This window comes from Chanodichthys erythropterus, chromosome 3 (assembly GCF_024489055.1).
Source record: "Chanodichthys erythropterus isolate Z2021 chromosome 3, ASM2448905v1, whole genome shotgun sequence".
NCBI classification, from domain to species: domain Eukaryota; kingdom Metazoa; phylum Chordata; class Actinopteri; order Cypriniformes; family Xenocyprididae; genus Chanodichthys; species Chanodichthys erythropterus.
The window spans coordinates 1,269,520-1,293,842 of NC_090223.1; the positions used below are offsets into that span (position 1 = coordinate 1,269,520).

General features: G+C 37.0%; 1 protein-coding gene across 11 annotated transcripts in view; it reads right to left on the bottom strand.

Moving 5' to 3' along the window:
* The window catches only part of LOC137014975 (uncharacterized), a 132,362-nt gene that overhangs the window by 106,979 nt on the left and 1,060 nt on the right, over positions 1-24,323 (bottom strand). Inside the window, exon 2 of one of the 11 annotated variants that reach the window (XM_067379594.1) lies at positions 18,091-18,150. The exons of 9 other annotated variants lie outside the window; for them this stretch is intronic. The gene's annotated coding sequence lies outside the window, so the exon portion shown is untranslated. Of the gene's footprint in view, positions 1-17,319; positions 17,456-18,090; positions 18,151-24,323 lie in introns of those variants that run through there. One more of the 11 variants, XM_067379604.1, reaches the window with a different exon arrangement.

Here is a 24,323-nt window from a genome sequence, read left to right on the forward strand (position 1 = left end):
CAAGACTAGATAATGATCTGAGATGTCGTCACTCTGCTGCAGAATTTCAACGGCATCAATATCGATTCCATGTGACAATATTAGATCTAAAGTATGATTACGACAATGAGTGAGTCCTGACACGTGTTGTCTAACACCAATAGAGTTTAGAATGTCTGCAAATGCCAATCCCAATGAGTCTTTTTTATTATCTACATGGATATTAAAATCACCAACAACAAGGACTTTATCTGCAGCTAGTACTAACTCCGATAGAAAATCAGCAAATTCTTTAATTAAGTCTGTATGGTGTCCTGGTGGCCTGTATACAGTAGCCAACACAAATGTCAACTTACATAATGTTACGTAAAGCACCATCACTTCAAAGGAATTATATTTGAAAGACTTCTGGCTGATACTGTAAATATTACTATAAATTACAGCAACACCTCCCCCTTTTCCTTTCTGTCGAGGATTGTGTCGATAATCATAACCTTGAGGACTAGACTCATTTAAAGTAATGTAATCGTCCGGTTTTAGCCAGGTTTCTGTCAAACACAGCACATCTCGATTATTGTCTGTGATAATATCGTTTACAATAAGTGCTTTTGAAGAAAGTGATCTAATATTTAACAATCCAAGCTTTATCATTTGTTTATCATTATTATCTCTATTTTTTATTTGTTGAACATCAATTAAATTTTTTCCATTAAAAGGGTTTGGAAGTTTTTTGTTTTTATTAATTCGGGGTACAGACACAGTCTCTATGTGATAATATCTATGTGTAAGAGTTTCTATGTGTTGGGATTTATCTGACTTCTGTAACGTGAGGCAGCTAGCAGACGGTCGGTTTAGCCAGTCTGTCTGCTTCCTGACCTGGGCCGTAGTTTGTCATGTTTCAGCTCTAATATTGCCATATTACTAGAGAGAAGAGCAGCACCATCCCGGGAGGGATGAATACCATCTCTTTTCAACAGGTCAGGTCTGCCCCAAAAACTTTTACAATTGTCTATGAAACCTATATTATTCTGCGGACACCACTTAGACAGCCAGCCATTGAGTGATGATAATCTGCTAACTATCTCATCACTCCTACGAACAGGAAGAGGGCCAGAACAATTTACTTCTCCTGACATTGTACTTGCGAGTTCACACACCTCTTTAATGTTAATTTTAGTGATCTCCGACTGGCGAAGTCGAACATCATTTGTGCCGACGTGAATAATAATTTTAGAGTATTTACGATTAGCATTAGCCAGCACTTTTAAATTTGCTTTGATGTCAGGTGCTCTGGCTCCCGGCAAACATGTGACTATGGTGGCTGGTGTCTCTATTTTCACGTTCCGTGTAATAGAATCGCCAATTACTAGGGCACTTTCAACAGGATTCTCAGTGGGTGCGTCACTGAGTGGGGAGAACCTGTTTGATGTTCTTACTGGAACGGAAGAGTGGTGTTTTCCGCGGCTAGGCCGCCTCACCATTACCCAAGTGCCCTGCTGCGCGGGCTCTACAGCCGGAACCGAACAATGTACAGAGTTCACTAAGTATATATATAAAGTAATGATAATATAAGCAACAAAAAGTACGAGATTCAATAAAAGTTTCAAAAGATTCAAAGCTATACGGAGATACAAAACACTGAGCAGCGAGGCAGACCCTAGTGGAAAATCCAGCTAAAACTGGATGGTCTAAGATGGTCATTAGCTGGTCATTAGCTGGTCTAAGCTGGTCATTAGCTGGTCCAAGCTGGTCTAAGATGGTCATTAGCTGGTCCAAGCTGGTCTAAGATGGTCATTAGCTGGTACAAGCTGGTCTAAGCTGGTCATTAGCTGGTCTAAGATGGTCATTAGCTGGTACAAGCTGGTCATTAGCTGGTCTAAGCTGGTCATTAGCTGGTCCAAGCTGGTCTAAGATGGTCATTAGCTGGTACAAGCTGGTCTAAGCTGGTCATTAGCTGGTCCAAGCTGGTCATTAGCTGGTCTAAGCTGGTCATTAGCTGGTCTAAGCTGGTCATTAGCTGGTCCAAGCTGGTCTAAGATGGTCATTAGCTGGTACAAGCTGGTCTAAGCTGGTCATTAGCTGGTACAAGCTGGTCATTAGCTGGTACAAGCTGGTCATTAGCTGGTCCAAGCTGGTCTAAGATGGTCATTAGCTGGTACAAGCTGGTCTAAGCTGGTCATTAGCTGGTCTAAGATGGTCATTAGCTGGTACAAGCTGGTCATTAGCTGGTCTAAGCTGGTCATTAGCTGGTACAAGCTGGTCATTAGCTGGTCATTAGCTGGTCTAAGCTGGTCATTAGGTGGTCTAAGCTGGTCATTAGGTGGTCTAAGCTGGTCATTAGCTGGTACAAGCTGGTCTAAGCTGGTCATTAGCTGGTACAAGCTGGTCATTAGCTGGTCTAAGCTGGTCATTAGCTGGTACAAGCTGGTCATTAGCTGGTCTAAGCTGGTCATTAGCTGGTCTAAGATGGTCATTAGCTGGTCATTAGCTGGTACAAGCTGGTCTAAGCTGGACATTCCCAGCCGGCAAATGACCGACCTTCAATGTTGAATTGTGGTTGAAATAAGGTCAGTTGTTGTTTCAACAGTGAATCAACGTTGATACAACGTAGATTGCTAAACGGTTGAAGCCCAGTCAACACATGACCGAAATTCAACATTGAAATAGGGTTGAAGTAACGTCAGTTGATGTTTCAACAGTGAAACAATTATTAAATGTAAAATGGTTGAAACAGGTTAGGAAAATCACGTATAAATCAATGCTGAAATAAGCTACCAACCTATATCACCATGCATCTATAATTTTCTTTTGCAAAATTATATATTTTTAATTTATTATTTAAGAAGTCTTTGACATCCAAATGTAAGTGAGACTACATGTACAATAGTGAATTCTAAATCTAAAAATATACATTTTGTTATCTTAAGTAATATATATATATATATATATATTATATATATATTATTCTTTCCACCTCTGCTCTAGCTTGGTTCCTTGTAATAAACCTGGCATTTTATACTAAATATTGTTGGCTCTGAGACAAATTTCATGTCATGTTCCTAGATCCTTCCATGCGGATGGACTCCTGCACCGCAGAGCAGAGCGACCTCCTGTCAAAGGCCATGAACCAGATGACTATAGTAAGCAAAACCTCAATCATTCAGTACACTACTGTTGAAAAGTTGTGGGTCTGTAAGATTTTTACATGTTTTTGAAAGAAATCTTACATTTTAAAATCATTAACCCCAGGTTGTTTCAGTGAGATCGTCCTTGAAAGGCCTGTAGGCTAAATAATCAGCTAAATGAGGTAACATAGATGACAAGTATAATGTTATAGTGCTTGTAGTTATAATCATTTATTTAACTATTATGATAACAGGATATCATGGTCATTAATCTATTTTATTGTATTTCTCTATGTCTGTTTGTAGTTATGTTTGCCAGTGAGACAGATGCCATACTGTTCCACTCAAAGGTATTTATTTATTTGTTTGTACACATGTATGATTTTTTTTTATTTTTTACCTAAATACTTCTTACTTATAAATGCTGACTGTGGTTCAGGGGGTCGACAACTTTAAAGGCTCTCTAAGCGATTCTGAGCAGAGTAACTTCCTGTTGACGTTCGAAGTGTTGTCAAACAAAACAGAGGCTAGCTAGACCCTCCCTCCTACTCCTCCTGGCCCTCCCCTCCGTGCTTCCTGAAACAGTCATTTAAAATGCTGCTTATCGGTTATTGGCTGGAGCATGTTTATTATGTTAAGTGGTCCAGGCTGCATCAGTTTGTTTTTGTTGCCGTTTTTGGAGCTTGTGGCGACTACAGAGACCATGTTTTTTTTACAGTGTGTTCAGGGGACAGGCAGCTAGCGGATAGTGAGGAGATGTTTGCTGTATGTGACAAAAAATGTTTTGGCCTAAAAACACGTGACTTCGCTTAGAGCACCTTTAAGCATGCAAGTTATTTTCGACAGAAATTTGGCCAGCTTACTCATTGCTCATACTCTATGCCTCTAATATGTTTGAATTATATCACCAATGCAATATCAGGGGGTAAATATATCATTAGAGTTCTTAAAATTATGTTTACTCTTGTTACCAGATGAGATGTAATCTCTAGGGTTTGGTGCTGAGATTCTTCAGGACAATGCCTTGATGCCATTCACACTCAGTACATAAAGATGGTGAGTTTCACAATAGCTGCCACAGCCACAAATCAAGAGACTGACACAACAGGCTTTCATTCTTTATATACTTTATATATAGGGAGGGTACCAAAACCTTATTAAATTAAATGGGCCCTGGGGCTAAATTATGAAACAGTGCTTTCTGACCCTCCATAGACTGCAACGTTATTACTTTTTATGGCCCAGAAAGGTAGTAAACTTTGTTAAAATAGTCTACGTGACTTCAGGGTTTCAACCTTAATGTTATGAAGCGATGAGAATACTTTTTGTGCGCAGAAAAAAAAAAACCCCAACAATTTCTTTTCTACTGTCGGTCTCTGACACTGTTGACTGTTGTAGTAAACACAGTGCAGCACTTCCAGGTTCTACATCAGAACGTCGGCTCATTGTTGGCTGTATTCTGCGTCAGCATCACATGCATGTGTTGTGGTGCTCACATGAACAGCATCAGAGAGTGACACGGAGAGAGGAAATTGTTTAATAAAGTCAATAATTTTGTTTTTTGCACACAAAAAGTATTCTGGCCGCTACATTAAAGTTGAACCACTGCAGTCACGTGGGCTATTTTAACAATGTCTTTACTATCTTTCTGGGCCTGCAAAAGTTGCAATTACGTTGCAGTCTGGGGTCAGAAAGCACTCAGATTTAATCAAAAATATCTTAATTTGTGTTCTGAAGATGAACGGAGGTCTTATGGGTTTTGAATGAAATGAGGGCGAGTAATTAATGACAGAAATTTCATTTTTGGGTGAACTAACCCTTTAAGAGCCATATAATATGTTGTTTATTTAGATAAAAAGAACATCAGAATGGTTTGACCTTTAATGTCTGTATATAGAACTACATTGGAAATTTGAACAATAAAAAACTGTTTTAAAAGCTAAACTATTGCGCGTTCTCAAAGCAATAGGGCTGCACGATATATCGCATGAGTTTGTCACGCGCATTTCATCAGTAAAGCCGGTTCCCTAATTACCGCTAAATCGCCATCACCTGCTTTCAAATGGAGCGGCATTTAATAGACAGAGCCGTAGATCACTGAAAAGCCACGCAATATCGCGTTCATTATCGAAGGCGATTCATCTGCGATATGAACGCGATATTGCGTGGCTTATCAGGGATCTACGGCTCTGTCTATTAAATGCCGCTCCATTTGAAAGCAGGTGATGGCGATTTAGCGGTAATCAGGGAACCGGCTTTACTGACGAAATGCGTGTGACAATCGCATGCGATATATCGTGCAGCCCTACAAAGCAACACAGCATGTTTTGTTATTGAATGAGTGTTTTGAATTGGTTGAATGAATGACTCAATGACTCGCTCGTTAAGTGACTTGCTGCCACCTACTCATGCTTAATAATATAATAATATTCAAAAATTTATTTAAAACATCTCACAACATAATTTATTACAGTTGTAATTTTGCATTGTAAATTATTTAATTTGAGTGGTATCATTAACCATTTAATAAGGTTAAAAAAGGCCTTTATAGAGGTAAATAATGTCCTGGGGTAAATATTAAAAAAAAATCCAGATTTAAGTATTTAAAAGCTAATATAACACTTAATATGGCTTCAGAATAATATGGCCAAACATATCACATTATTTTTTAACATTTACAGATGGGGAATATATTTGTGAAATGTAATTTAATATAGTCCTCAAGACAAAATCAATACAAAAATTACGCAGTTCATATTGCAGATTGTGCAGGATATATGTAAACTCATGACCACAACTGTCTGTTCCTCTGTATGGTTAGCTAATAATACTCATACTCTGGTGGTAAAATAACCTGTTCTTAATTCTAGATGTTAGATGATTTTTTTTCTGTTCACTAATCAGTTGATTATACTGATAACAGTGCAATTGATCAATCATTTCTGAGTATTCAATTTATCAAACAATCAACAATAAAATAGCTCATATGGTCAAATGTAGCTTTATTCAAGAACATTATGTTTGTGGTAGTCAAGGCTTAAGGGGTTTCTTGTGTATATATTTTTTCCTAGGTTGCTTTCAAAAATGGCTGGAGGGCAAAAACTTGGAGGAAGCAGAGCTGAAGGCCAGAGCAATGAAACTTGGGCACTACTTGACAGAAATTCAAGACATCAACAAAAAATTAAAAAAAAAAAAAAAAAAAAAAAAAAAAGCCAAATAAATAAATTGCTTGCTTTATGAACTACTTTTATTTTTCTATTAAGTAGTTACATTGAAATGTTTTATTGGTTTAAATTTACAAATAATTAATAATTTAATACAAATATAAAGAAAAAAACAAAAACAAATCTGTTGTATTGTTTTATTTTATCTTATTATTACTTAATCTTTTTGTTTTAATGAAAATGATATTCACATAAATAAATTGAATTCTCTTGAATGGATATATTTGTGTCTGTGTGCTCCATTCTTAAAGCATTGGTTTGGTTTTATCATAAGCTTAGGGTAGGTGTTGTAACTACCAGCTATTTTAAATTAAATCGATGACCAGCTACACAGCTTTAGACCCTAGCTGTTTACAATTCTGCAAAAAAAAAAGAAAAAAAGAAAAGTAAACTACTAGCATCAAAAGCTGGTTTTGGGTGGTCTAACCAGCTACCAGCTACCATGTTCCAAAACACAGCTTTTGCTGGTCCAGCTGGTTTTTCCACCAGGGGAGGCAGCGAGGCAGACAGGAGCAATCGAGCAGGGAGCAATCGATGAAAAGCACTATATAAATAAAGGTGACGTGACTATATTAAACCAATCATCGTAGAGACGTAAATTTTGTGAATAACGTGATATTACTTTTGAACTGCTAGCGCTGCACTGATAATGTACCAAGTATCTTTTTTATGGAGAGTAGCGACATTTAATATTTGATCGGCAACACATTTACCAACCTATCAATTAAACAGTATCAACAAATTAAAAATGAAGGGAGACTCCATGCCTAAGTTGGATATATAGGCTACAGCAGTCAGCTTCACTCAACACGCTCTTTTAACAGACATAAGGCAGGATGGATGTTTGCTTAAAGTGGTAGGCTACGTGAGTGAAATTATATTTGTATTTTCTTGCTGTATGTGGAATTTTTTTTTTTAGAAAATGAGTGATAGCTTCTCTAGATAAGACTCTTATTCCTTGTCTGGTATTGTTTAAAACCCTTTAAAGCTGCACTGAAACTGTAATTTTGACCTTCAACCGTTTGGGCTTCATTGAAGTCCACTATAAGGAGAATAATCCTGGAATGTTTTCAAAGATAATTTCAGTCATTTTAGGTAGTTATCACGCCGATGTATGTTCAAGCTATCTGAGAATGCTTTGACGTGCTAACACAGTGCACGATGCCTAAGCGAATGTCTGCCAGTTCCCCAACTGCGTAAAAACGTCTAACTTAGCTAAAATAAGCTGACATTTAACATAAAAAATCCAAAGCTTGTAGTACATTAATATTAGTCAGACTGACTTACAATTTTGTATGTACAATACACAAATTGTCCATGAAAAAGTTACAGTAATTCACCAATACATGTTAAAAGAAATTTTTAGATGAATTGCAGCATTTTTTTTTCCTAAAAACATTTTTGCACTGTACATACAGTAAGGGAGATATTGGCAACATTTCACCTGTAGTCTTATATCGAGGAAAGTACTACATCCTTTGGAACATGTACAAATTCTAGCACACACAAATTCTGAGCTACATTAATACAAAATCAAAGTTTTGTATTCACAACTATATACAATGCCCTCCACTAATATTGGCACTCTTAATAAATATGAGCTAAGGTGGCTGTGTGTAAGATTCTAAGAACATCCTGTGCCTGTTTTTCTTTGTCTCTGTATCTCTGTCTAGCCATTACATCATGCTTATAGAACATGTTACTTTTCTTAGAGTTGTGCACAACCCCTACTGATTGTATTAATGCTGAGTTGTCATTTTCAATATATAATTGGCTCTCTGGCCGAATAAACTTTGTATCTTGTTTGAACTGCACTATCTGTGTCTGAGTCTTCCATTTGATACCCTGGTACCAGCTTTTCTGTGCTGCATTGCTCAATCCGAATAGATGTTCTTGAATTGTATTATTAAGTTGAATTATTAGATTCTAACAGTTGGGGGCTCATCCGAGAAAGGGGGGATACTCCCTAAAGAACTGGGAAAGAGAAAACAAGCATGCCGGGGATCGGAGGACCTACGAGAAGGTGGTAAGTGTTTTCTGATATTTCTTGAAGGAAATATGTTACACTTGCCCCTGTAGGATCCTGTGTTGAAACATCTCGTAAGGGATACGAGATAGGTTTTTTATTATTAGTCGCTAGTGGAATTAAGCTTTCCATTGTTGTTACATTTCGGATGGCAACAGTAGTTGCGTGAAGAGGCTAGTGGAATAATTTTTCCATTGTTGTTACACTTCAGATGGCAACAGTAGTTCAATTGGCTATTAGCGTGGAGTGTGAATCACCAATTGTTAGTGGAATTACGATTCCATTGTTGTGACACTGGCAACAGTAGCTTTTATTTTTTATTAGCTATTAACGGGGTGGTTGGGGGTGCAGTACTGAACACAATGCACTTCAGATCACGGCAGCGTATCTTTATCTTTCAAAAAAAATATAAAAAAAAATTTATATTTGATATTGAATAAAGTCATTTCAATTGTTATTGAATGTTGATATATTGTGACCTAAAAGAATGTGTTTTAGGGGTGACCCGGAAGCAGTTTGGCAAATGCTGGACTGTCTAGGCGAGAGCCCAAAATTAGAATAACACCCAAATAAAAGAAGGTGGTTTAGAGGCGATCAGGACGAAAGTCTTGTGTGAGCCTAAAATAGGACCAACCACCCACTGGTTGCAATACAATACATGTACAACAACTGAGCGATTGAGTACAAAAAAAAAAATATTTGCACGCATTTACTAACACATTAAAGTGGAAGATGGAGGGTTCGGTCTCAAGACCATTACCAGGGGAATCACCAGTTGATTTCATGTTCAGAAATAATCAGGGATTTTATACTGAACCATACGTCAGTAATATGGTGGGATGGTCAGAGCAAATGAGGCCACAAATTGAAAAAACGTATCCACGGGAGGGTTCATTTACAGAGGAAGATATGCAATTGGCTAAACGTCTAGTCAGACAAGGGTGGGGAGATCCAACATGGCCGTATGATTATATGACAAAAAGTTACGAGGTATGGAAGGACATGAAAAAGGTTTGGGACCAGGGCCCAGAAAAGAAAGAGATAGCTGCTTATGTAGCTAGGAATAAACGTCCTGCAATAGAGAAGCCTCCACCATACTGCAGCCCAGAACCCTCTGCACCGTCTGTGATGAAATCTAAAACATTACAAAATAATTCACAAATTGTGAAACAGGATATCAATGTTGAAGTGCCCAGAAAAAATGCAATGGTTTGGCTAAGAGCTGGAAATGCGATATCTTTGAAACCATTGAAAATGTCTGATATGGAATCAATATGCAAAAGTTTGCCTTCTCCCCGAGAGGCTAGTAAATTTGTGACTGTCTTGCAAACACACACAAAATATGCCCATTTTACTGGGGTAGATTACAGAGCAGTTTTGCTAAGAACATTGGAAGGAGATGTCACTGAATCAATGTTAATTGATGAATGCCCAACATTGAATCGTGACAATGATAAAACAACAGGCACGGGCATGGCTGCAACACCACGTGTTTTTCTGGGAAGACCCTGAAAACCATGATATCTTCTTTGAACAATTGAGAGCTTTTCTGGATAAACATATAGGTAAAAGACAAGACCTATCATTCGCCGCAAATACCAAGCAGAAACCTAAAGAATCTGCCTCAGACTTCTACATTAGGTTCAAAAAGGCATGGGTGGAAGAGTCTAAACTCCCAATGAATAATGAAATGAAGGCTTTGTTCATAAACACCTTCTTGAATAATATGCAGTCAAGGCAGGGACAACTGATCAGAATTAGTGGACACGCCTTGCACAGGGCTACATTGACTCGCCTGCCATTTTCTCTGCAGCAGTGCAAAGGACATTAGCTAAAATGACTGATTTACCTTCTACAGTCTGCGTTCTTCAGTATGCGGATGACATCTTGGTCTCCGGGGAGACTAAAGAGGACTGCGAAAAAGCCTCCATCATCGTCTGCAATGTGCTCACCCAAGCTGGTTTTAAAGCCTCCAAAGAAAAACTTACTTGGGACACATTATAATGCCCGGTTTGCGAGCAATATCTACGGATAGGGTCCAGATGATCAAAGAAATTAAGTCCCCTCGAACTGTGCAGCAGCTTCAAAGTTTTATGGGACTAGTGAACTATTGTAGATCCTGGATACCTGACTGTGCGGTGCATTACAGGCACCAGAGGAACCTGATTGATCATAAAGCTCCACCAAGTACGCTTTTAAACTGGACAGAAGAGGCAGAATTGCACTTCACTGCATTGAAACAGGCCATCACCAAGGCCCCAGCTTTGGGCCTCCCCGACTACAGCAAAAATTTCCATTTGCATGCCCGCAAGGCGGAGGGGGTAGCTATTGGTGTCCTGTTGCAACAGCATGGGTCCACCTATAGACCATTAGCATACCTGTCTAAGAAATTAGATAATATAGCTTCGGGTATGCCAGCATGTCTTTGTGCTGTAGCTGCAGCTGCTCTGGTTGTACAGATGGCAGAAAGAATGGTGTTATCGCATCCACTGATCCTTTACACCTCTCATCAGGTAGGGGCTATATTGCATAATATGCAGACACAACATATGACAGCGTAACGACGCTCGGGGTACGAGGCAATCCTGCTGGCTACCAAAAACCTGACCATACAGCCAGCAGCGTCAATTAACCCCGTGTTGTTGGGAGTCATAGGTATGGCTGACATGGTAGATTATTCTACAGAGCATGATTGTATTATTGAACTGACTTCCTCATGTTCCTCCAGGGCCGATCTTTTGGATTCGCCCCTGGAAGGGGGGGAGAATGTATATGTTGATGGGTCATGTTCAAAACCTTCTGATGGGGTTTATCTTTGTGGCTATGCAGTGGTGTCAGAGACTGGAGAAGTAATAGAGGCTTTTGCCTTGGACTACAATTCTGCTCAAGCTGCTGAATTGTTTGCATTAATACGAGCATGTGAGCTGATGGCAGTAAAACGTGTAACAATTTACACTGATTCAAAGTATGCATGGGGTGTGGTACATCACTTTGCTAAAACATGGGAAGCTAGGGAATTCAAAACAGCAGATGGAAAACCCATAGCTCATTCGAATTTAATAGCACAGTTAACTAAGGCAGTACAGTTACCCGCCGAAGTGGCCATAGTAAAGGTAAAAGGTCACGCAACAGGGGATAGCGAACAAGCCGTAGGGAACAGAAAAGCAGATGAAATAGCCAAAGAAGCAGCGAAGGCCCAAATTAGACCAATGTTCGATATGGGTAACCAGAGTCAGGAAACTATGACTATGCATATAACTAATTTACCTGATATTGACATTAAGATCCTGCAGAGTCAACCGACACAGGCTGACTTAGAGCATTGGGGAAAACATGGCTGCGCCCCAGATAAAGACAGGATCATGAAAGATGACAAGGGAAGAATAGCACTTCCGAAGACCAATTAAACATGACGCACTACCGCATCCGGAAGCACCGTTCCAGAATGTGTAGATTGACTTTACGCACATGCCGCCAAAAGGTAATTTGAAGTATCTTTTGGTAATTGTGGATCGATTTTCAAAGTGGCCAGAAGCATTCCCGTGTGCGAAAGAAGATGCTAAAACTGTGGTAAAGATTTTAACCAGAGAAATAATTCCTCGATTTGGCATACCTACCACTATTGATAGTGACAATGGGACGCCATTTGCATCCAAGGTAACACAGCTTTTAGCCAAAGCGCTATCGATTACGTGGAAATTCCATATTCCGTACCATCCGGAATCGTCGAGTCATGTTGAACGTCTGAACCAAACTCTCAAGCGACGACTCACGAAAGCCGTCATAGAAACGGGGAAGAAATGGGTAGATTTATTGCCCATGGTATTAACGGAGATACAAATGACTCCATCTTCCACAACCAAACTCTCACCATTTGAAATACTAATGGGCAGGCCTTTCCTGACTCCATGGGTTAAAGGTCATGCAGGCATTACTTCCTTAGGTGACCTGGAGGTGATACAGGAGGACTACGTAACTTCCCTCATTGAGAAACTTAATTCCATATGTGTTGATGTCTCTCTGTGTCTTCCTCTTCCCTCAGAAAACCCCACTCACCCTTTCGTTCCAGGACAGAGTGTGCTGATCAAAAGCTTGAAACCAACGAAGGTGGGAGAACCGAGGTATCTTGGACCAGCCACGGTGATTGCAGTAACCAGGACAGGAGTTCTGACAGATTACCAACCGCAGTGGATACACGCTTCAAGAATAAAGCACGGTCCTACAGGAGAGGAGGCAAGCTCCAATTCAAAATAGAATCTCGAAAGGGGATTCACCTTACTGCCTAACAGGGAGGAGGAAAAACACTGATTAAGCTGAGGAAAGAACTACCTCAAATAGTGAGGTGGGGGTAATCCAAAGCGAGAAGATATATGACCCATTGAGTCAAACAGTGCTAACTCCTTACACAACCCTGTATGCACTAAGGGCCAAATTCTTAGGAATGGAGGTACCCCCGCTAGAGAGTTTCACACAGTGTTCATTCATAGTAGCTGTTGAAGCATTTGGCGAGAATATTGTTCACTTGGTTAAAAGTTCCCTAGAGTCAAAACCAAGATTGGAAAACATAATCCTTCAGAGACCATATCCAGATAGAATTGTGTTTTACCTGTTCAAAATACAGAACGGAATTCTCACAATATATCAAAGCGAATGTCCTTAGAGGACCTATTGCGTGAGTTAACAATAGTACAAGGAAAAACGTGGTTTGAAGTAGCATCAAAAGCATTATTTAACCTTGGACTACCACTTGAAAACGTTATTTTTGCTAAAATTGTCATAATATATCCATTTCCACCAGATGGTGCATTAGATGCTTGGCTAACGTTACAGAATAGATTATTGGCAAGACCTCCAGATAGCGCCCTAGTAAATATAGTAAAACCGAAGGAAGCACACCAGAAGGGAACAGTAATTGTATATAGGATAGACAAAGTTCAAAATTCATTAGTCGAATTGCACTATAAATTTCTATGTCAAGAAGAATAGAATCAGTGCAAAAGCCGTGGCACCCATTTAGATGGACAGGTATGTGTGGACTAAGAGGAACAACATGTGTCCTAATAATAATCGCGATAATCGTTGTGTCAGTGATCTTCTGGCAAGAAGTAGGTATAATTAAGCGGAATGACACAACCCCTCAGAAAAGGGAACTATCAGGGGCAAGGTTAAGTCCTCCACACACCAAACCACTCAGAATAACTCTAAGAGAAGGCAAGGACGAAAGCTTCCTGTGCGACCCTATATCTGTACGTATGGGGAGAGATGCTAATTGGGAAGGAACGCGAAGAATATATGGCGACGGTCTATACCTCTGTGTTGGAACATGCAGTTGGTCAGAAGTAAAAGCGTACGTTGGTCCAGAGGTGTGTGTTGATTTTACTGCTGATAGCTCCATGCTTACTACAATGTATTAGTAGTTCTATTATGCATTCTATTACAGCCATGACATCAAGACATACTTATCAAGTGATGTTGAGTGCACAAAGCATACGCACGTTTGTTCGTCCGACTGTTGTTCCACAAGAGGAACATGTATCCGATACAGATACTCAGGATGATTATGTTCATACTTATCAGTTGGAACCTAAAGAACTTATGGAATCAGACATCTAGATGTAATCCTTATTAATCTTGTATTAAGCAGATCTCCTTTTAGTTATAGGTATACAGGAGAATATATTTTGACTAACACCAGACAAAAATACTGCTCATATATGTGAAAACTATTATATAGTTCTAATTAAAACTGTAGTATATAGTGATGATTACATCTGTAACAGCGTTGACAAAAATATCAAAACATGAGGAAGAAAAGTAGTAATAAAATAAAATATTATATAGCCTGAGATGGCACAATTGTCACAGACACGCCAGGCTCTTCACTCACCCAATCACAACGCATTCCCTCCCTGAGTATTAACTAGCTCCACCTGACACGCATCACCTCACTCATCAAAATAACAGACCATGTAGTAATTTGCATATCAGTAATATCAAAGATGAAAATAAATAATGAGAGTAGTTTCATTTTGAATATAAAAAAAGAGCAAATGATTCTGTATTGAAATTTTATTCACAAATGAGAAGAAGTCACAACATATAAAATGACATTTAATTAGCAAAAACACTTGTATTTAAACACATATTGACACACTTTAGACAGGGTCTTGTGATCTCAGACAAATGAAAGTTTGGTCTGCTTGTTTTCATGCATGTGTGCAATTTTTGAAACATATTAGGCTACATATAACACTAGAAATTCAAGTCTACCCAGATTAGTGCTGCAATCTAGAAAAGTTCACTACTGCCTTCAGCACAGGAGTTCACAATTATTATTATGCTACCATACATTTTGGCAAACTTTTAAAACCATATGCTTTAAAGATACAAGGTAATATAGAAACAACAAAAATAGGCTACTTAAAACGCTATTGGCTCATTTAGCGAATCCTAATGACACCTCTGGCGAATCATTGGCTGTGTTCATATCAAACATAGCTAACACATGACACCACATAACACAATATAGCTTATATATAAAATATTGTGCATCAGTAACAGTTAGAATATAAGCTTGACTTCGTTTAATGCTGAACCATATGCTAATTACTTTTAATGTAAGCCGAAGAGCGTGCACTAACATTTTCAGTGGCGCTTTAACTCAAAACAGGAAACTCGTGAATATTCATGTAAGCTCCGCCCAGTGTCCGCGAAAAAGTCAGAGGTAAGACTGTGTGAAGAAAACACTGAATTAATTAATTGTGCGTGTGCACTAAGCTAACAGATAACTTTACAGATGAATATCTACATAAATAGACTGATATCCAATCCTTCAAAAACATGCATTACCATGGCTTGAAAATAAGACTTTTTTAAGGCCAACAACAGGTCGTTTTTTTATGCTATGCCAATTGGTTTGAAATGTCTCTGTAATTAGTTAGAGGCACATTAAACGCAGTTAGCAAAGGCCTAATAATTTAGTTGTTCACTATATGAGACAATATTAGCAGGCAAGAGATGATTTATCACTTTGGCATAATAGTAGAATCATTTAGTTGTTCAGAATCATCATCTAAGACTACAAAATGGATATTTCTAGGTGGAAACCTACCAGTGATATCTTCGATTATAGAATGTTAAAATGAGCAGTGAGGCGTAGACAGGTAATATTTATGTTGGATTATTTCAAATATCTCTTTGTACTTTTTATAATACTTTTATGTGTATTATCTATTCATTTATTTAACATTAAATTATTTGCATATTAATTATTACAATAATTATTTTCTGTTCTTGTGTTTCCATAAAATGCCAAAACAAGAGCTGCTTCACCATTGTCAAAGCCTCAGTGATGCCCTTAGCCATGTCAACCAGCCTGATGGCAATGAACTTGCAATGGAAATGCAGAACTTTCCACAACTCCCATCAGACAACATAACAAACATGGAACTTCTCACATTTCTGCATGACAAGAAGCTTACAGAAATATACCCCAACATGTGGGTTGCCCTTAGAATCTCAGCCACTCTCCCGGTAAATGTAGCTTCAGCTGAGAGAAGCTTTTCTAAGCTCAAACTTATTAAAACATACTTGAGAACCAAAATGATGCAAGAACATCTCAGTGGACTTGGCATTATCAGCAACAACCATGAGGTTTCAAATCAGTTGTCATATGATGATGTCTTTGCTGGCAAAAAGGCCAGGGGCCTCATTTATAAAGCGTGCGTACGCACAAAACAGGGCTGAAAACATGCATACGCCAGTTCCTGCACAAAAGGTGGGATTTATAAAGGAAAACTTGATGGGAAAATGTGCGCACCTACACGCAAAGTCTGACCCATGCGTACGCACATTTTGGAGACGGAGCAGTTTGGCGACACCGATGGTGAGCTGAGGGACTGATGGCAGATGAGGGAAAACAACTTTAAAGGTGCCCTCGAATCAAAAATTAAATTTTCCTTAGCATAGTTAAATAACAAGAGTTCAGTACATGGAAAAGACATGCACTGAGTTTCAAACTCCATTGTTTCCTCCTTCTTATATAAATCTCATTTGTTTAAAATACATCCGGAGAACAGGCGAATCTCAACATAACACCGACTGTTACGTAACAGTCGGGGACTCCGCCCCCAATATTTGCATATGCTCATGATCCAGGCCAGGCGGAACCGCCCAGCGGAATCATCGGAAGTTCTGCAGGCAGAGTGAAGAAACAAGCCAAGCGAGGATAACAGCGAAAATGGCAGATCATGGAAATAAATGTTATGTTCCAGGCTGTGCAGGGGATGTGAAAACTTTTCATAGTCTTCCTCCAGAAAAAAACTGTCAAAAGGCATGGCTGATGTTTATCTATAACCGGATACCGGAACAATTTAACTCAAAGTTGTTAGTTTCTCTGCCCATTTCACCGCGGACAGCTTTTCTAACCTGGGACAATATCAAGCAGGCTTCGCTCAGCGTTTGACACTGAAGAAAGGGGCAATTCCAACTATATTCCCGCAAGCAGTAAGTAGTGCTTTTATCCACATCTTGGCTGTAGAAACTATTTCTGATTAAATGTAAAGTTTCTTAGTGAGCTAACAACATTAACGTTACTAATGGCTAAATCATAATCACACTACAGCAGCTGAGTAGTAAACATGACACTGCTTTTTTGGAATGTCTTCTATGCTTTACTTTGGTTGGCTAAATAAATTTAAAATCATATCGGTAATGTCAATATATTAGAAACAAATTTTCGCGCTACACAGTTCGTTGTTTAGAGTTGTTATTGCAAAGTGAAGAAGCTATCATTGTAAAACCATACAGCGACACATTATTACAATAAATTTCTTTTTACAATGCTAAAAACAAAGTTGCAAATACTGAGGTTATGAGTATAGTGTAAAGTTAACGCTATATGCTAGTTCCATTGATGTAACAGTTACGTTTTGCAGGTTCATACTGAAAATAAAGACTAACTTACCACTCAGAAACGTCCATGGCCAATCGCAACAAAATTGGTTGTTCCTCTACATCTGCATCTTCGTCAGAAACAGGCTCAAACATATAAGGTTGAATACCAAAACTCTCCATCGTTCACGCCGTACAGTACAGATTTGTTCGCTATCAGTGTGAGCTACTAGAAGGAGCCGAACAGTGAAACAGCCAATCAGAGCGGAGCACCATATTACTATTCATGAGCCTTCCAAATAAGGCAAAAACAGACCTTTTCATTCTAGGGGCTATTTGTGGGGTTATAAATGGAGCTGTAAAACCATATCTGGACAATTTTCGACCATAAAAAAGCCACATACCCTCTATGTAGATATCAGGGAACAATTTAAAATGTTTTTTCAAATCACTCAAGGGCACCTTTAAATCCTCATTATAAGTCATAATCATAAATACAGTGCATGTTTACAATAACAGTTTAAATAAATAAAAGAATGATTTGAACTCGCATGGAAACTAACGTTTTCATTTTGATATAGTTTACACATTTACATTAATATTACACTTTCACTATTGACGATAAGCACTGAAATTACACGCAGGCCTTACAAAAAATAGTATTTTTCCTGTGACATGTTGTTTTAATGACATCTAAACTGCAGATGTTATGACAAAATATTTTAGCAAGAAAAACGATGATCAGTGATGCACACTTAACTTGGATATTATGGAAGACACTGCTGGATTCGGTGGTCGAACGGTCCGCTGTCCAGTTTGAATAGCTCCAATGATAATATCTTACTGTACAACCGCAGCTGCAGGAGGTGTTGATGTCGTATGAAGGATCTTCAAACAGTTACCACTGTATTTGAAGGATATCATTTGAGGAAAATGGTAAGATTTGCATATTTCCTTTTTTAAAATACTTTGTCAGTGACGCGACGAGACAGATGATTACACTGCAATAAATAAGTAGGCCTATACATTTCCACTAAAAATAGCCTATAAACTTCCTAAAAGATATGTTCACCTCATCAGCAAAACTGCATAAGTTTAATTTGAATTGTTTTAAACTATTAAAACACTATTTTGCCAGTGGAAATGAATAATTCAACTCTATATTAAAACCTTTATCTGAACTATTTTATAAAATTTTTGTTTTAATGGATATTTTGATATATTTATTCTAAAACATAAAGAGGATATTGGATGATTTTTATCAATGTAGTGTATGGCACAAATTGCATTTATAGTCCATATCTAATATTTTCCAATGTCTTGAACCCTTGACGTGTTAACCGTGGTGTCACGTGGATGGGAACGTGCATGGAAATGATATGCAGATAAGATTATGCATAGTAAAACTAGGCGTCTTAAGCTCCATATATGGTGATTTCGAGGAGGAGACAGGGTGGAGATGCACGTACGCACAATCTTCTGCTGACTGGGATTTATAAAGGGATTTGTGTGCAGGTTCTGGCGTACGCATGGTTTTATAAATCAGATTTTTTTTGTGCGTACGCAGAATCTAGCTTTTGTGCGTACGTAGACTTTTAGGATGAAATCTACGCAAAGTTTTATAAATGAGGCCCCAGGAGAGTAAACCTGTGAGAACCCTGGAGTAGTGATGTTGTAGTTGCTTTTTAGCTCTTTTGGTAAATGTTGTTTTATAAAGCACCACTAGAGAGCACTTTAAAGTTATTTATATATTTAAATAACCTTTATTTTCTTTTTCTTTTGTTTTAGGTAAATTATAATTTTGTTATTTAGTGATTTAGATTTGCATTTGGTTCAGTGTTTGAATTTTTACCAAAAAATATTGCATTTTGAATATTTAAACTATAATTTTTACCAAAAAAAGTAAATTATTATTACCTGATGGCACAAACCACCACTAGGGGGCACTTTAAATAAATCTTTTTTGTAGCTAAGACAAAGTTACTGGGTGCACTAAACTTTGCAAACTGCAGCTATTTAAGTTTAATTTGTGATTTGTTTAGTTAGTTTTCTTATTTAGGCTATTGAATAATTTTATATTAGTCTTGTTATTTTTAGTGCTGTATCATATTTTTACTGTATCATTTCAATCATTGTTGTTTGATTTGTTTTTATATTTGAGTATATTATGATCCAGTTATTTGGATCTATTTTTAAGGTGGCTTTTGTTTATATTATTGTGTTGTTGCCTTTTTTTTTTTTTTTTTTTTTACCAAAAGTGTTGCACTTTTATTTACAGTATTTAAACTTGTGAGTTTGAAACCCTTTTTTACAAAATAAATGAAAATTTCAATGGCAAAATAATTTAGGCTCATGTTTTCTCATAAAGCGTCTTTGGGTATCTAGAAAAGTGCTATACAAGTGTTATTAATTTTTTATTATTTTGTCTAAATACTTGGTGATATAAATCGCAATATAAGGGGGCACATCAGAGTGCAGTTACATGCATTAGATTTTCTAAGTGGGGAACATGAAAGAGAGAGTTGATCACTCGATTTGTACAGCATTAGATCGTTCCCACCAACTCACTGATTGATTTAATCGGGGTTTTGCGGACAGGAAAAATAAAGCAAAAAATAAAAATAAAAAAATGGGGGGTGGGGGGTAGTTCTGCGTCCTCTGAGATAAAATCCTGCGCCCCTGCTGCAGAGTTACCTTCAACCATGGTAAATACAATTAAAAAATAAAAACTATTCTGCCCGTAGCTTCCTAGTAACCCTTAAAACCTAGATTAGCTTGCTGAGATATAATTTGAAACAAAACTCTTCAGGTTTTCCAAGATCATGTTGTCTACCCCGACCTTCTGTTTCCGGTGTCAAGCCGCCTTTCCATTGCACACGACATTCGCATCAGATTGTCGCATTTCGCCCCCTAGCGGCAGTCGCACGGAACTTTGAAATTGGTAGTAAAGCAACCGTTACCCTCGGCTTATTCCAACCCAGCAACCACCATGGTACACTGAACGATTTTAATGAATGTAACGTTAATGCATGTATGAATATATCCATACAAAGCAAATGACCCTCCATACATCTGAAATAAAAAACAAACTAATAGATTTTAAGGTGCTAATACATAAAAAAATTTAATAATCATAAAATATCTTCTTTTTTTGACATAATTATTAATAACCACCATTTGAAAGAAACAGTGTTTACAGAATAACATTAAAGTGTTAAAATATTGGTAATTCTAACTTAGCGCTCATAGTTTTGATTACAGTCGGCCGGTGTTGCGAGATTTTCGGTTTCTGAGATTTTTGGTTTCAGAAGGCAGAGCATATATGAATATTAATGAGTTTCCCAGACATGCGCGATTGCACGTGCAACTGAGAATTTTAGTTCACATTGTATCTCAAGACATCAGTGGATTATTCCATATTCTCAGCATTGCGGCTGACTTATGCCTAAACTACAGTTGTTTTCTTATAGGTAAGATGTAACAGTTTATAATGTTTTCATTAGTATGCACGATTTGTGCATTGGTCTGTAACAATGACAGATACTTCATGTAACAACCTTCAGCTATCGTCTATAAGTTCAGCTAGTTGTGCTCTTCCTTTGCGATGTTTTAAAACTCTGTATTTTATTGGTTGTTATCATTAAGTACATCACTGCCTAAAACAAATGAAATAAACCTGTAAATGGTTATATCTATTCTGGCATTGTTCTTAAATTCTTGTTCATTTTGTTATGATGTAGGCCTATTGCTCTTCAAAAGGATTAACAAAATTCTTTATGTTTAAGCTCACCAAGGTTGCATTTATTTGATCAAAAATAGGCAAAACGGTAATATTGCAATTTGTTTTCCATTTTAATATATTTCAAATGGCTGTTTATTCCTGTTCCTCCAGTCTTCAGTGTCACGTGATCCTTCAGAAATCATTCTGATATGCTGTTTTGCTGCTCAAGAAACATCCTTAGCTAATATTATCAGTGCTGAAAACAAGGAAACCATGATACAGTGCCTGTTGATTTACAGAACAGCAAGTTTGAAGAACAGTATTGACATCTTTTGTAACATTAGAAATGTCTTTTTTTTTCCTTTTTAAAAATCTATTTAATTAATCCTTGTTGAATAAACTTCATCCTTGTGAAATTCCTTTCTTAAAAAACTACAGTGATTCCAGACATCAAATAGTATTTTGATGCAAATGCATTTGTGCAAATTAGTTGGGGGCCACTCTCTGTAAAAAGATAACATTTTGTTGTTATAAAAATAGTTTTAAGTAAATAAAAAAGTCATTAAAATTCAAAGAGTGGTAAAAATGTCAAAATCTTTGACTAAAAATTTAATTTTTGATCTGAGAATAGCTTTCTTATGTGTCATATTTTCATATATTAAAGGGACTGCTACAGTAGCTAAAGTTTGTTGTTGGCAAGTCCATGGCCCATCTTTATGTGCAAAAACAAAATGTCATTAAATGTCTCACATAATATCATATGTTCACTCCATCACACATTTTACAAAGCATCTATTAATAAAAAGCAAATCAAGGCCATATTGCTATCTTTATTCCAGGATTTGTGATTTATGTTTTGACATAGTTTAAAAATAACTTCTTTCAAAATTTCAATTTCAAAATTTCATGTGCCCCTAATTAAAACCCCATGAAAAACATGCATGTTTATGAACATTAATGACCAGTGAATTCAGGTTGACTAGGACACTTTTTACCATTGATTTGACTGGGAAAAAGTTTCCCGATCAACCTTAATATATGTCAAATAATGAATGTTTGTGTATCAAAATAAATTGTCCATTTATATCACTGATCATCATTGTATATACATAAGTCACACATGGTCAAAACAACGCATGGCAGAGAATAACAAAAGGTTGCAAAAATCTTTATTCGGCCACTGATTTTAGACATTATTTCTTTCATTTCCAGAGTGATTACCTCATTTTAAATCTTCATAAGGTGAGGTAACAGAAGAACATAGCAATACATCATTGAAATGGCAGCTGCATATTTTTTTTAACAATATGTCATTTATTTATTTTCCCATTTATTTGTTATATGAAATCAGTATAATCTACTTAAACTCATTCAGGTGTTCTGGGATGCTTTGTTTAATTGTGTAATTGAAAAATTAAACCTTGTGGTGTCAGTGTATCTTTCTTTAATATACAGTATATAAACGGAAACCATGAAAAGACAATATAGTTTCAGCAATATTTTCAGAATTTGTCACCAACCGGAAAACCAGAGAATGTTAGTCTGAACACGTAAGCACATGTATAATCACACCAGTAGTCTAGGTTACAAAAAATATTATGTCCAAACACATTTATGGGATCAGCTGTTACATCGCAAGGTAGCCTATGGAAGAGCACAACTAGCTGAACTTATAGACGATAGCTGAAGGTTGTTACATGAAGTATCTGTCATTGTTACAGACCAATGCACAAATCGTGCATACTAATGAAAACATTATAAACTGGTACCTAGAAGTAAACAACTGTAGTTTAGGCATAAATCAGCCACGACACTGAGAATATTACCTTTATGGGATAATCCACTAAATGTGAACTAAAATTCTCAGTTGCACGTGCAATTATTGCGCATGTCTGCGAAACTCATTAATATTCATGTATGCTCCGCCTCCTGAAACCGAAAATCTCAAGTATAGGTCTCTGCGGAACAAAAGAGGGGCGTCTCCCAATTTTGGGGTGTTTTCTAACTGAGAGAAGTGTTTATAACGAGCAAACCAAAGGAAGCCAGGATAGGGTTTTTTTTTAAAGTACGGAAGCCTGAAAGGCCATTCATTATTTTTTTTTTTTTTTTTTCTTGTTTTCTTATGATCACAACTACTTTTTTAATGTTTAGACCCCGAAAAACAATTATGTCGAGATAATGAAAAATAAATAAAATATTGCTGCATGCTTGACTTCCGATATATGGAAACATTTTACTATAATACATTCATTTATTTTGAAGAGTATGAACTATTTTACAGGACCTGTAGCTTATAGCTCGAGAGGGCGAAATATATGATTTATGCAAGTTTTATTAGCCTACTCCGTTTTTTTATCGCTAGTATTTATTTATTTTATTATTATTATTTTGCATAAACTAGCCTACGAATTATAATGACACGGGATGTAATTTTGTCACAATATGGCTATATATTTTACATAGACAAATAGTCATTTGTCTGAACTTATCTAATCAGCGTCATTTGGTTGGACATGGGGTGAAAAAAATACTATAGTAATTGATAGTAAATAGTGTTTTTGAACCAGTAAATTGTAGTATACTGTATATTATAGTATTTACAACACTTTGTTAATGAATGCTACAGCATAGGTTGTAGTACTTTAGTTTTTACTACAGTAAACTGCGTGTATTGTATAGTTTAAAGAAAACTTAGTAAAGTATTGGGTAACGTAATTTGTTTATATTACTATAGTTGTTATATTACCACAGCAATAGCCTATAGAATTACCACAACAAATTAATTCAAGTATGGTTCAAAAACACTATAGTATTTACTATAAATTACTACGGTATTTTTTTCACCTCTTCACCTTTTTCACCTCAAATAGTTTCTTAAGGCTAGATCGCCTTCTTGTGCTACAAGTCTTGTTTAATAATTGATGCTCTTCAATATGAATAACGCAGAAGAACACAGGCACGCGATCAACAGCCTATTTTATTTTATTTAATCTCTCGCATGCCAAATTTCATGTGCATAGTGTAAACCTTCATCATAAAAGATATATATATATATATATATGATATTAAAATGACATAACCACTGCACTATATCAACAGACAAGCAGAGAGAACGTAGGCTAGAGAGTGCTTGTGATTAACTTTAATTTTAAGTGTAATTGTTTTTTATAGGCTATCAACCACACAGAAACACATGACTGCCTCAGCGTATAAGCTAGCTTTATGCATTAATGAGACTACTTTCTGACCTTGTGTAAGCTTTAAAAAAAATAAATAAATAATAAAAAAAAGTGTTAACCTGAAATGATGACTCTGAAGACTTTAAACTTTATAATCATTTTATTGACCACAGACAC